Source organism: Amblyomma americanum, chromosome 1 (genome assembly GCF_052857255.1).
Source record: "Amblyomma americanum isolate KBUSLIRL-KWMA chromosome 1, ASM5285725v1, whole genome shotgun sequence".
In the NCBI taxonomy this organism is placed as follows: Eukaryota; Metazoa; Arthropoda; class Arachnida; order Ixodida; family Ixodidae; genus Amblyomma; species Amblyomma americanum.
Genome location: NC_135497.1, coordinates 228038105 through 228050378, shown reverse-complemented (window position 1 = coordinate 228050378; position 12274 = coordinate 228038105). Strand labels below are relative to the sequence as shown.

The 12274-nt window shown below is 43.3% G+C and overlaps 1 pseudogene; it reads right to left on the bottom strand.

Moving 5' to 3' along the window:
• Window positions 1-11275: 11275 nt before the first annotated feature.
• On the bottom strand, window positions 11276-11979 carry LOC144095524 (eukaryotic translation initiation factor 4E pseudogene; annotated as a pseudogene).
• Window positions 11980-12274: the final 295 nt, after the last annotated feature.

Genomic DNA, 12274 nt, shown 5'->3' with positions numbered 1-12274 from the left:
CAGCGTGCTGCATGCGGCCATCGTGGAGAACCAAGTACTCTTCTACTACCCCTGTCACACGGTGCTTTCGAAGTGCAGTTTCTTTCCCCAGATGCGCTCCTGTTCTTGCGACGACGTAGGACCAGTTTATTTTAGCACATGCGGGGCCGATCGAGTGGAATCTATGAGGCGCCGCTATTAATGCTGTCAGTGCTGATGAGCGGTCGCATAAGAATAAAAAGACCCGTACCAACCGATGGTCGGGCTCTCAAATTTATTCTGAACTCTGCGTAAAGAACTCTTTTTCGGTCCCCTTACCCTTCGTTTCTAATCAGCATAGTTTGAACAAATTTTCGGCCACTTAGTAGCTTGAAGTATCGAGGCGTTGAATGTCTGACCATTGGTACGTGCCCATATATATATTTCCCATCCATGGCGCACGCACAATTTGTTCCTAAAAGTAATGACCCTTGGATATATTTTCTTCATCTTCAAAAGACTTGCCACAAATCTCAAAAGTTTATTATAGCGACAAATTTATATATAAGACTGCTCAAAGGGAGCAAGGCTACAAAACCACCGCCGCACACACGTACACGTCCACTCTTGGCGCTCTTGATTCAGTTCCAATAAATTGACAGAAAGTTTGAGCTATACAAAAGCGAGCACGAAGCAACGAGAGTTCATTGGGTGAGCGTGTGTTTGAGGAAGGATCGTGCATAAAAGGTTTTACCACTAAACACACTGATCATATGGTGCTTGCATGCGGCATAGCGAACGGTGATATGGATATGAGATGGAATTCCGCAGCTGGGATCTTCTAGCCCTTGCAATGAAAAGAGGCAGGATTGATTTTTCCCTTTGCAAAACAAACATCCAGTAAAACCCCACTGTTACGTTCGTGGTTGCAGCGTTTTTCCCGGTACGTTTTTTTTTTTCTTCATATGAGCCAGATAGTCTAGCTGCCACAGAAGCCCCTACAACAGAAACTCGATCGCCTATATCTGCTATATAATGCAATTGTTGCATAGTTTCCTAGTCGTACGTCGCGAAAGTCCTCTCACGATGGTAGTTTACAACGTCCCGGAATTCGTTCAATGAGTGCGTAATGGCGACGCCAGCCAGAAAAAGCGAGACTATACACGTACTCTATATAGGCGCTTAATTTTTGTTCGCCGCTGCGTTCGATGTCTTCTGGAAGGAAGCACCCAGGCCAACGCCAACACGCTTACAGACCATGTGATTTTTTTGTGCGTCTGTTGGCAGAGCTATATCACCACTGCGATGCTATAGCACGAACGACAGCACAAAAACTGAACTATGCCGCGGCAGACGGCACAAACAGCACTGTATGAAATGCGGTTGCGTGGGTTGGCTCCGACAATTTTGTTTCTGCCATCCTCTTTATTCTTGTCACCTGCACCTTAAAATACACAATTTCTAGATTCCAATAGGCGATAATTCTATGGGATTAATGCGGCCACCGCGATAGCAGCGAAGAAGCACATGCATACCGCATCTTCGCACGCTCCAGGCATGCTCCCTCTTCGCTGCTAAATCCCTTCCACAGACAGCTGCTCGGGCTAACCGAGACTCATATCGCAGTGCGTTTCTGAAGCTATGCACATATGCAGAACGATCGTGAGAACCACACACTAATTCTAGAGAAGCATATGGTGTATATGTCACAATAATAAAAAACTGCAGGCAGCGCTGCACAATGTTTTTCACGCTAAACATTTGGCTACTACGTTTCCTGGCTGTTCTGTTTCTTTTCGCGATCCCATGAAAAACGCGACGGTAACGTTCTGTTGCATTCAACGCTTTGGTGCATTTAACAATAGATATATATGAACACGAGTGCACACTCAACTCTCAACTCAGATTGTACATGCAGGCTAAAAATTGAACTTCATATTGTCTCTGGAACTGTAAATAAAATAAGCAATGTTTTGCTGTATATCTAATGAGATATCAAATCATCTTTGGAATATCAAATTTCATCTATATGATTCAGCACATTAGCATACCAAAAAAAATCATATATTTAGATATCAGGCGTACATGCCCCATAGGGCCATCCTCCCATATGCGCACAAATCACGTACATCACCACCTGGACGATATGACCACAGATGTCACACATGCCCAAGAATGCTGATTCCATATGGCTGCAGCTAAGGTAAGGCTTTTGGCCAGAAGAATGGGTAACAGGGCGAGCTGATGCAAGTTGATCGCTTGCAACAGAGAAATAATCACTAGAGAAATGCATCCCAGTATGTACACTCACAACTGCAGCTGAACTAGTTTTTTGCTATGTGAAATATGTAGTAGTTACGGAAGAAAATAAGTAAGGCATGAATTGCACAAAACAAAAAAATAAATGCCATTCAGCAGGTGCATGCGAGAGTTTTCAGTTGCAAGGTATATATATATGCTGAGCCTAACTTAAATTTTTAAATAGATTTTTTGGTGTTAAAAGAGTGCATCAAAATAAACTAACATGACTTATTTAACCAGCAGGCTGGTAATCTAATATATAAGATTTAATTTTTTACCAATTATAGTAATGTGCCTTATTTATTGAAAGGTTAATTATAGCTGACTAATATCCACATTAGTTTTTAGATTTTTCAAAATATAATTCTCGTAGCTGCAGCGCAATGAGTTTACGGTGCCCAAATGGGCGAACCCGCATGGGCCAGAAGGGCTTGCAGCCACGCCTCCAAGTGCGTACCCAGCTATCTCCTCTAGCAGTTCCCGCCACGGGCACTAAAGTATATACACTTTATTCCCTGTTGCTGTTTTTCTAAGTTCAGCCGGTGTCAAAGGAGATCTCTTTAAGAGCTATTCCTTATAAAAGAATAACTAATCGAAACTAGGACACGTCTCGCACACGAAGATTACAGTTAACACAGGTGCAATGCATGCCTGCAGGCTTTTGACTGGTACCAACTGAAACTGAAGCCAGTTTAATCTGACATATCCGAGCTGAGACCACTTAGAACCCTGTGGTTTCCATAGCTGGAGACTATTGGAACTCTGCCATGCTTATGAAGTTGACCTAGTGTTGGTCCAAGACAGAAGCATTTAGCTTCTATTAAGTCACAAACTGGAACTATTTGTCGTTATGTTTCAGGTGCACCTCATTCTTTATTATAGTTTCACTTAGTTCTAACTGGAAGCATTAATGCTTTGGAAGACAAGATGTGCCATCACATGTAAGCAAACAACTATGGTTCTTTGTTTAAAACTGTGGCCAACAGGTTTTTGGTCGAGACTGGGTGATCTTGGTTCATATGAGCTGCAACTATGCCAAATTCTCAATTTAGGATTTCTCTCTTGCGTGTATGCAAATCCAGTTGGCAATTACCCAGTGAAGGCAAATTACATTTCATTTTAACTAGCTGATATCATATCTTCTCGACCGCAGAAAAAAAATAGGTTTAAAACTCCTTCAAGTAAGTGCTGTAGAACTAGCTGATATCATACCTTCTCGACCGCAGAAAAATATAGGTTTAAAGCTCCTTCAAGTAAGTGCTGTAGCAATATAAGACCCATTTCATTTTCAATGAAAGGTATGGAATTTTTATCAAGCAGAAAGAAACAGTAGGGATTAAATTGTAATGCGGGACATAGGTCATATGATTACTTGGACATCACAAAGCTGAACTTTTCTCATTAAATAGAAGTAGAAATAATTTACTGATTATTAAGATGTCAGGTTGAAAGCTCTTGACATTTGATATCAAAGCTACTGAGGCAAGAAAACTATGTAAAGCAAAAATTTACCCAATTAAACATGAAGTATGGACGAATATACGTCGCATGAGCCTGTGCTCAGTGCAAAAATGATGTAGACAGCACAAAAAGTGACAGCAGCCCCTGTAGAAGAATTTAAATGCCCAGATTGCAGTATAAATCAATCATAAATCAATATGTTCGGAACAATGCTTGAATACAAAGTTTCAAATCAGGTCATTTATTGAGCAGAACAAAATAAAATGTACTTCACTCGTCCTGTCTATACATTGATGAAAAGGCATGATATGCCTGACAAATTAATGTACCAGACCTCTTTCCTATTCATCTCCCATTCTGACAATTGCAGACACATCAGATAAGGCAGACTATATAATTACTGCAAAAGAAGAATGAAAAGAAGCAAAAGGTACCAGAAACAATTATCCCACGCATAACAAATACACAGTTTTTTTTTTTCTTTCTGAAACGTTGCAGTCAAACTCATCACAGTGCATTCACAGTGGGAATGTGATTTCGCAAGAAGTGTGCTATCAAGTAGAATTGCTTTTACATGACATGGTTTGTATTGTGCCATGGTTAAACATCTTCAGTCTCACCTTATCTATGCTCTTTCCGAAGATGCCATCTGGGAAAGGCACTTTCATTTACCATCCACACACACATGCACACAGAAAACCGGCTTTTTCACTGCCAGAGGACTGTGAGTGGTAATGCAGTAAAACGTTGAAGATTAATACATCAATTTCAGTTGCACCTTCAGGCTGTGCACAGATGTCACAGTAAAGAGCTCATGCATTGGGTGACCCATCAGAGTTGTCAGGTGCATATAAGCCAGCGTGTTGCCTTCCTGTGCTTAGCTAAACTTGCAGGATCATGCAGCAAACCACCTGTGCAAGGCGAGACCCTATCTCTTCCATGAAGGGGCTAATCTGTGACATCTTGGCAGAGTTTTTTTTTTTGCAATCAATAATAACAGTAACAATAATAATAATGCCTTATATGCATTAAAACAATGTTATGTCTAAGAAAGGCTTCTATAATACTTCAGATGCAACTGCAGCACAAGCGCCCAGATTCACATAAAGCAGACACAATAATCGTCTTGTGCCAACATGAGAGGATCTCTTTTGTAGCCTTCCTGTTCTAGACAAACCTCTCACCACCCCCCACCACCCCCCCAACTTCGTATTTTTCAGTCATTTTTAAGATATACCTCTCACCCCTGGCCGTTGTTTCGTCTACCATCTCAGAGCCTTCCCTGCATGCCCCATTAGCACCAATCCCTACACTAACCTGGAACGTTCCCTTTCCTCCTGCCCCGTTGCCTTTCAATTACAGCATTACCCGCAGCCTTGGACAAGCTGATATTGAACAGTTGGCTTTGGTGACCCTGGCACAGGATGTCCATGGTGCTTCGTGTTGTCATAATAAAGCTGTTTCTCTTTCTCTCACACACACATGCGCGGCTGCTGCAGCATCCATCCATGCGTGTCTTCGTTAATTGGAATGTGGATGTTTGTGCTGCAGTTACACCCAAATTTTCAAAACAACTTGCCTGAAACATCGTTTTCCTCCTAATATATTTTGTTTACTGGTGATTATATTGGAGTGCTTGTCTATTTTTTGGCTTAGTGGGTGCCATTTATCAAACTTTTTTCCCTCTGTATAAATTATATGGATGAATTGCTTATTTGTCTGATGTCTTTAAATAATGCTCTTCATTCACCTACTTCTTTTTTTGTACCGTTTATAGGACAGTTGATCGCTTGCTTTTCTGCTGTTCAATATGCAAGCAATGAGTATGTGTGTGCAGTTTATGTCCAAGTTGAACGAGCCCACGCTTGCCTGTGGCCTGGCTTTACAGGGTTTATCGTCCCAAACGACTCAGGGTGTGAGGGACACTGTAGTGGTGGGCTTCGGATAATTTCGATCGCCTGGGGTTGTTTAACATGCACTGACTTCTCGCACAACAAAGGCCTGTGGCATTCCATCTTCATTGAAATGAGGCCAACAGGGACAGGATCAAACCTACGCCTTTCAGGTAAGCAGCTGAGCACCATAACCACTAAGCCACCTTGGCGGCTTGCCCATGCTTTTAATTTAGAGCTTTGGTGTATACATTGCATTCGTCATCGCCTTTTGGGTCACCTCATGAAGCCACTAAGAGCAATAGCTTTTTGTGGCTGCTCCCTCCTAGCACGAGAAGAAAATTCAATTTGAATTTGAAAAAATTATGTATTAAAATATTTTGTTTCATCACCTTACTTACTTACTCTCAAGGCTCAAGGGCATTATTAAGAGAAATGGCTTAACAGAACAAATTATTAACACAACAAATCAGTTACAGTTTTCTTTAACGTGATGTTATTGACGATCACAGCGATGAAGGCAAAAAAGGTGCTTGCAATCATTACTTGCATGTTGAAAAAATGAATTGGAATATATATTAGTATCACACGAAAGAACAGTCTTTAAACATGTGATCATTACGTGATAAAATGTAGGGCTCATTGCAGTGCTCACGAAAAGCTGAACATCAGTGCACAAGCGGAAATAAGTAAATGTTGTAAAACAGAAAACCAGACTGACTGTAGAGTTCAAAACCGAATGGTAAAAAACAACAACAAAAAAAGCAAGAATTTAGAGTAAAGCAAAAGAAATATCAATATTCAGTCACAACAAATTTGGCGTCAAAGGACTATTGTAATGTTTAAAACATTTTGGCATTCTAATATCTCTTCCAAAATTCAGCAAGAATTGTGGAAAATTTTAGAATGTGCAGTAAAATAATTATTTTGATCCAAGTTGAATATTAGTCTTTGCTGCTTTGCCAATGCCAAAGACTGATAAAATTATTCTCAGAACTTGTAATATCTATAAGTACAGTTTGAAACACGTTACGTATAACATGACCTTAGTTCTGAATTGTCAAGTTGAGATTTTAGGCCATCGTAAAAGGTGTCTACCACTCATAATAGTAAGAGAGCAAGAGCTGCATTACAACTATCCAACATTAAAATAATAATTAAACTGCAAAATCAAATGGCCCCAGTTGAAGGATGCATTGTGCTTCTGTAAGTTCCAGTGGTTCCCGCTAAGCTGGTCCCAAGACGTGATCCCAGCTCTTTTAACAGCACTTCAACAAAGCTTAACAAAAGCACAAGGTTAGTGCCATGAAATTGTGGCTGGCCGTGCGCATGTCGAGGACCTCATTCCAATAGCAAATGCCATACATAAATATCGACACAGTAGTAAGATTTTTTTTAATGAACAAAAGCTTTTCCTTGATGCCAACCAATATGAATTTGCCAATTTTGAGTCTCTTTGTGACACTTATGGCAAAGTGAAACGTGCCTTCACGATTACTTCTGCTTATATGCATTTCTTACAATGTGACTTATTATTGAGAAAGTTGGCTCACATCTGAAGAACGCATATCAGTCTGAGCAGTTAAGACACAAACAAGGAATGAAAACATGATAAGCTGCAACAAACCAATTTATTTCATACTGAGACTGAGCGCTCGTGTCTCGTGGTCTTCCTATATGGTGTTGTTTCCTAATTGTCTAGAATCTAGCGCTCCCCAGTCTCAGTATGCACGATCAACTAGCCCCCTACAAAACTTTACTAACAATTTATTTCCTGCTCATATTATTACGCTATTATACCCAGTATCCTAATCTCTTAAAAGACGTTCAGTCTCACAGGCAAGTGAATGTGCTTTAAAGGGGGGGAGGGGGGTATACTCCATTGAAATGCCATCTAGCATGACCTACTGACAGAAGTATCCCCACAGAACACCATTGCAGTGCACCAATTGTCTGGGATGTTTTTTCTGCCACCCGTGCCTTCTGCCAACACAAAAAGTGTGTGGATTCAGCCAGGACAGCTTAAGAGAAGTGGCACAAAACGGATTCCGAATCTGTTTTTTGATGTCAGTTGTGGAATATATTGTGAAAACAGGGCTCAACTCCTCTTAGCTTAGGTGCATAGGGCACACTTTGTCGTGGAGTTCCCATTTTGTGTTAAAGGTAGAATGAAACTTGGGTCACTGACCATGCCGAACACATTGATTTACATTTCGGAACCCTTACAGGTTTCTTGTACACAATAAAGGAGCGATCATGAAAGAAGAAGCTTATGTAGCCTTAACTAATCTGTGCAATGATTTTGCATAGGCCTGGTGAAGGCTTCCCTTTGTTCTGTTGAGTGTATTCAGCATGGTCTGTATTATTAAGGATTCCAGGTCCAGCCACACTTAGGAATTTCTTTCAGTGGCAACGATTTCCACATTATCGCAAGCAATTTCACGCCCTATTTGCGCATGTTCTGCCACAGCACTTGAGGCTGTTTGATTCTTGCCGAAATCATTGCAGTGCTCTTAGCCGCCTTGGTAGATTTCCTGTCTCCCTGATGTAGACTGAGTTACAATTGTCACAGGGTATCTTGTAAACGATTCTAGGAACTTCGAACGAGGCAGAGCATCTTTAACATTTGCAAGATCCCCACGCAATTTAATAGTTAGCACGTGGGCAATATTCACCTAGTGCCTTTCGAAGACTCATGCCCTTCGCTTATATCTAGAATGTACAGGGCCTTCCACCCTTAGTATGAATACAATGGATGGATGGATGGATAAGGCTGAACTCTTAAAATCGTGCGGCATTTCAAGCCACCTAGCCATGACTTGTGAAATTTTACTCGTCTCAATTTCAGCCATTAGCCATATAACCTTCGCTGTGTTACTTCTGCCCGCTTAAAATCTACTTTTCCTTCACTGTCCTTAAACCCCAATGCTTTGAATGAGTCAGTACAGCTGCTTTCCACTGCAGGGTGAAGCCCTTTACAGAGAAGTATCAAGTGTTCAGACGTTTCCTCCTCCTCTCCGCACCCAATGCACATTTCTATATCGTGGTACCTGACTCCATATGTCTTAGTCCGCAAAACTTCCGTCCTGGCCTCAAACAACAAAGAGCTTCCCATACAATTATCATAGATATTTTCTTTGGCAATTTCCTGCTTAAAAATCCTGTATGTTCCCAGTGCCAATTTCATCAGCTTCCCTGTTTTCAACAGAGCTCTCTCTGTTTCTTTAACCTTTTTCTTAATCGATAATTGCTGACTTGTCCCCTTACTGCTGTTCAGATATTTGCTTGTCAATTTTCTAGTTCGCTCTCTCCGTTTCGTGTCAACATTCCTTATGCACATGTACCTGAAAACTTTCCTAGCCCACCGCTTTTCCCCATTTTTCTCAATCGCTCCTCAAATGCTATCTTACTGCTAGCTTCTCTGGTCTTGAACGACGCCCATCCCATATCACCCTGTATTCCCCGATTTCGTGTATTGCCATGTGCTCCCAAAGCTAGCCTCCCTACGCCGCGTTGTTTGATTTCGAAACTTGCTTGAACATCTGGTCTCAAGCACAGGACCGCATTGCCAAAAGTGAGGCCAGGAACCATCACCCCCTTCCAGATGCCTCTTACTATTTCATACCTATTTTAATTCCACAGAGCTCTATGTTTCATGACAGCTGCATTCCTACTAGCTTTATTCATTACATATTTTTCATGCTCTGTCTGATACTCAGAGCCGTTATTTATCCACACCCTAAAATCCGTGTACTCATCCACCACTTCTAGTGTGAACTCCTGTATTCTATGCTCACCGCCCTCATCATTAAAATCATGACTGCAGATTTTTCCTTACTAAACTTGAAACCTAATCTATCTCCCTCTGCACCAAAAATGTTTATCAACTTCTGAAAATCTTCCTTGTTGTCAGCCATTAGCACTACATCATCCGTATGCATTAGTCCCGGTAATGACTGTTTAATCCATTCTCCTTGCTTGAAAAAAGAAGAGTTGAACCCTAGTCCGCTCCTTTCTAGTTTTATCTCTAACCCTTGCAGGTACAACATGAACAACAAAGGAGACAGAGGACATCCTTGCCTAAGCCCCCACTGTACCTCTATAGGTCCCCGATACATTTTTTTCAAATTTTATAAGCACTCTGTTTATTCTACGTTCGACGTTCATTCTACTTGATCGCCATTCATTCGGGGCTTTGCCATCCACTACTATTTTGTTCACTACCTCTACTAATGTTTCCTTGGATTTTGGTCCAAGCTTCTTTATTAATATAATCGGAATACCATCTGGTCCTGTCGACGAGCCACTAAGAACCTTCTCTTGTCGTAACGCGAGCGCATGGTTGAGCTCTCTGGAGGGCCACTGCGTCCGACACGGCCGCGCATCGAAGCGAAGTGGCAGATGACGCGAAGCGCCACTACCAGGTCCAAAGTCTCCTGCACCACTCGGCTGCGATGAGTGGCCGTGTCGGACGCAGTGGCCCTGCAGAGAGTGCAGTCACGCACTCGCGTGTTCAGGGTGGACGACCCTGTAGCTCGCTTCGACTGGCGAATGCCTCGGGGACTGCAGAACCACCGTGCCTGATCATATTTATGACCACTGCAACACGTTGTAATGAATTCACATTACTAATTTGTCTGTAGTCTGCGCAAATCAGGATGAAAGTTCGAAACGGATGAGCGCACATATGCCTACTCGACCAACCCACAAATTACGCGAAATGAAAGCGCATTTTCATAAGGTCAATTAATTACGACGAGGCACAGGCACTACACAAGTGCGAGCACACAAACCACGCAAGCACACAAGCGTCTTTTCACAACGAATGTGCCCACCCCACACGTCCAGAGCATCCAGAGGCCGATCAAACAAGCGATGCTAAATGCACGCAGGACCGCGATCCACAAATCACAAATGACGCCAAGCCAATCCATAATCCATGAGTGAAAAATAACACTGGACCGGAAAATAACGTTTTCGTTATTACGACAGGTCGGAATAACGATTTGGCTTGGCTTTCCTGTGGTCGAAATAACGCCGACCAAAGCGGCGCAGGTTTGATTCCGGCCGCGACGGTCGAATTTCGATGTAAGCGAAATGCTAGTGGCCCCGTGTACTGTGCGATGGCAGGGCACGATAAAGGACCGCAGGTGGTCAGAATTATCCGTTGCCCTTCACTACGGCGCCGCTCACAGAGTGAGTCGCTTCGAGACGTTAAACCCCATTAAACCAAACCATTGTTCACTATCTGGTCAGGTGACGCATCAGTGGCACCTTGGCCCCTCTTGTCTGGAGCGCTTCCGCGCGGTCTCACCACGTATAGCAGACGAGAGCATTTCATATCTGCCGAACTAAATGCCCGCCTTTCGCGGAAGTCTAAGCCGCGCTATGCTCGGAGGCCACTAGATAGGCCTGTCCCACGCTGTGGAAAGAACCGGTCTAGGGACGCTACGCGCCCCGAGCAATAGAACGCTACCAGAGACGCAGAACTCTACATCACGCTAAAACTTTGGGGCGCCTTATGGTTAATGATGCAAGTTAGGGTGTTGTAGATCGCTAGGCAATGAGACAACTACTGAAGCAAGAAGAAAAAATGATTTTATTTTTGAAACAAATCAGTGCTTGGACATGTGTCCTAACACGACGTACACCTTGTCAGCAAAACGCCGTGTTCTAGAAGCTCTCAAACTGCCTCTCTGGCCTTCTTCGAGGAGCGTTCCTTGGTCTTCGTGTCATCATGGACCTGGTAATAAATAGAGCTCTTTGTACCGATATGCATTTCCAACTTCTTCTTCATGATCTCTTTGATCTGTCTGTTGCTTTCCACACTGCGACAGTCCGCCGTCCACACAGATACCTTGTCAGCCTTTTCCCGGACCTGAACCACAGCTCCACACACGTCGGCGCCGCGTTCGTCAAAGCCCTCGCCGATCAAGCACATGAGAATTTCGAGCCAGCAGTTGTCCGTCGCCGCCTCGACTTTGCCCAGCTTGACGAACCAACGGCCACCTCGCCTGTTACGGCTATCTTCCCACATGGGCTTGATGCCGTACTTGAACATGGAGTAGTCACATCCTTGAGCTATTTCGCTGGGACGCTTCATGTGGTTGTACACAGCCCAGAAGTCTTCGACCGTGTCAAACGAGGCGATCTCCAGAAGGTTTTCTTGCCAAGTGCGGTTCCTGTCGTTGGTGTGGTACCAAAAGCTCCACCGATGTTCCAGGGGATGCTTCAACCGTTCTTCGGGCGATGTAACTGTTTCAGCCTGTTTGGTTTGCGGGTCCCTCGCGCAATGCTCATTTTCGCCTGACATCGTGAACATTACAGGAATGTTGACAGCCGACTGAAAGAACGCACCACCGCCTCCTCTATATATAGCCTTTCGTGAGGATATCCCAGCAAGCATTGCAACCACGCGGTGCAGCTTGGGAAAGAAGCTCGTTCCACGGCAGGCGTCCATACAATAGACAAACGAGCGTCCCAACGCTCGGACACGGAGACACCTCCAATGCAAGCACTGCACTTTCCCCTGCGTCAATGTTCCTGACACACATGCAAGGCGCCAAATGCGTTATCTTAAATCGCAGTACAGCGCTTAGTTTCAACAAAATGAGAATTTGAGGAAAGGAAATGGCGCAGTATCTGTCTCACATATCGGCTGA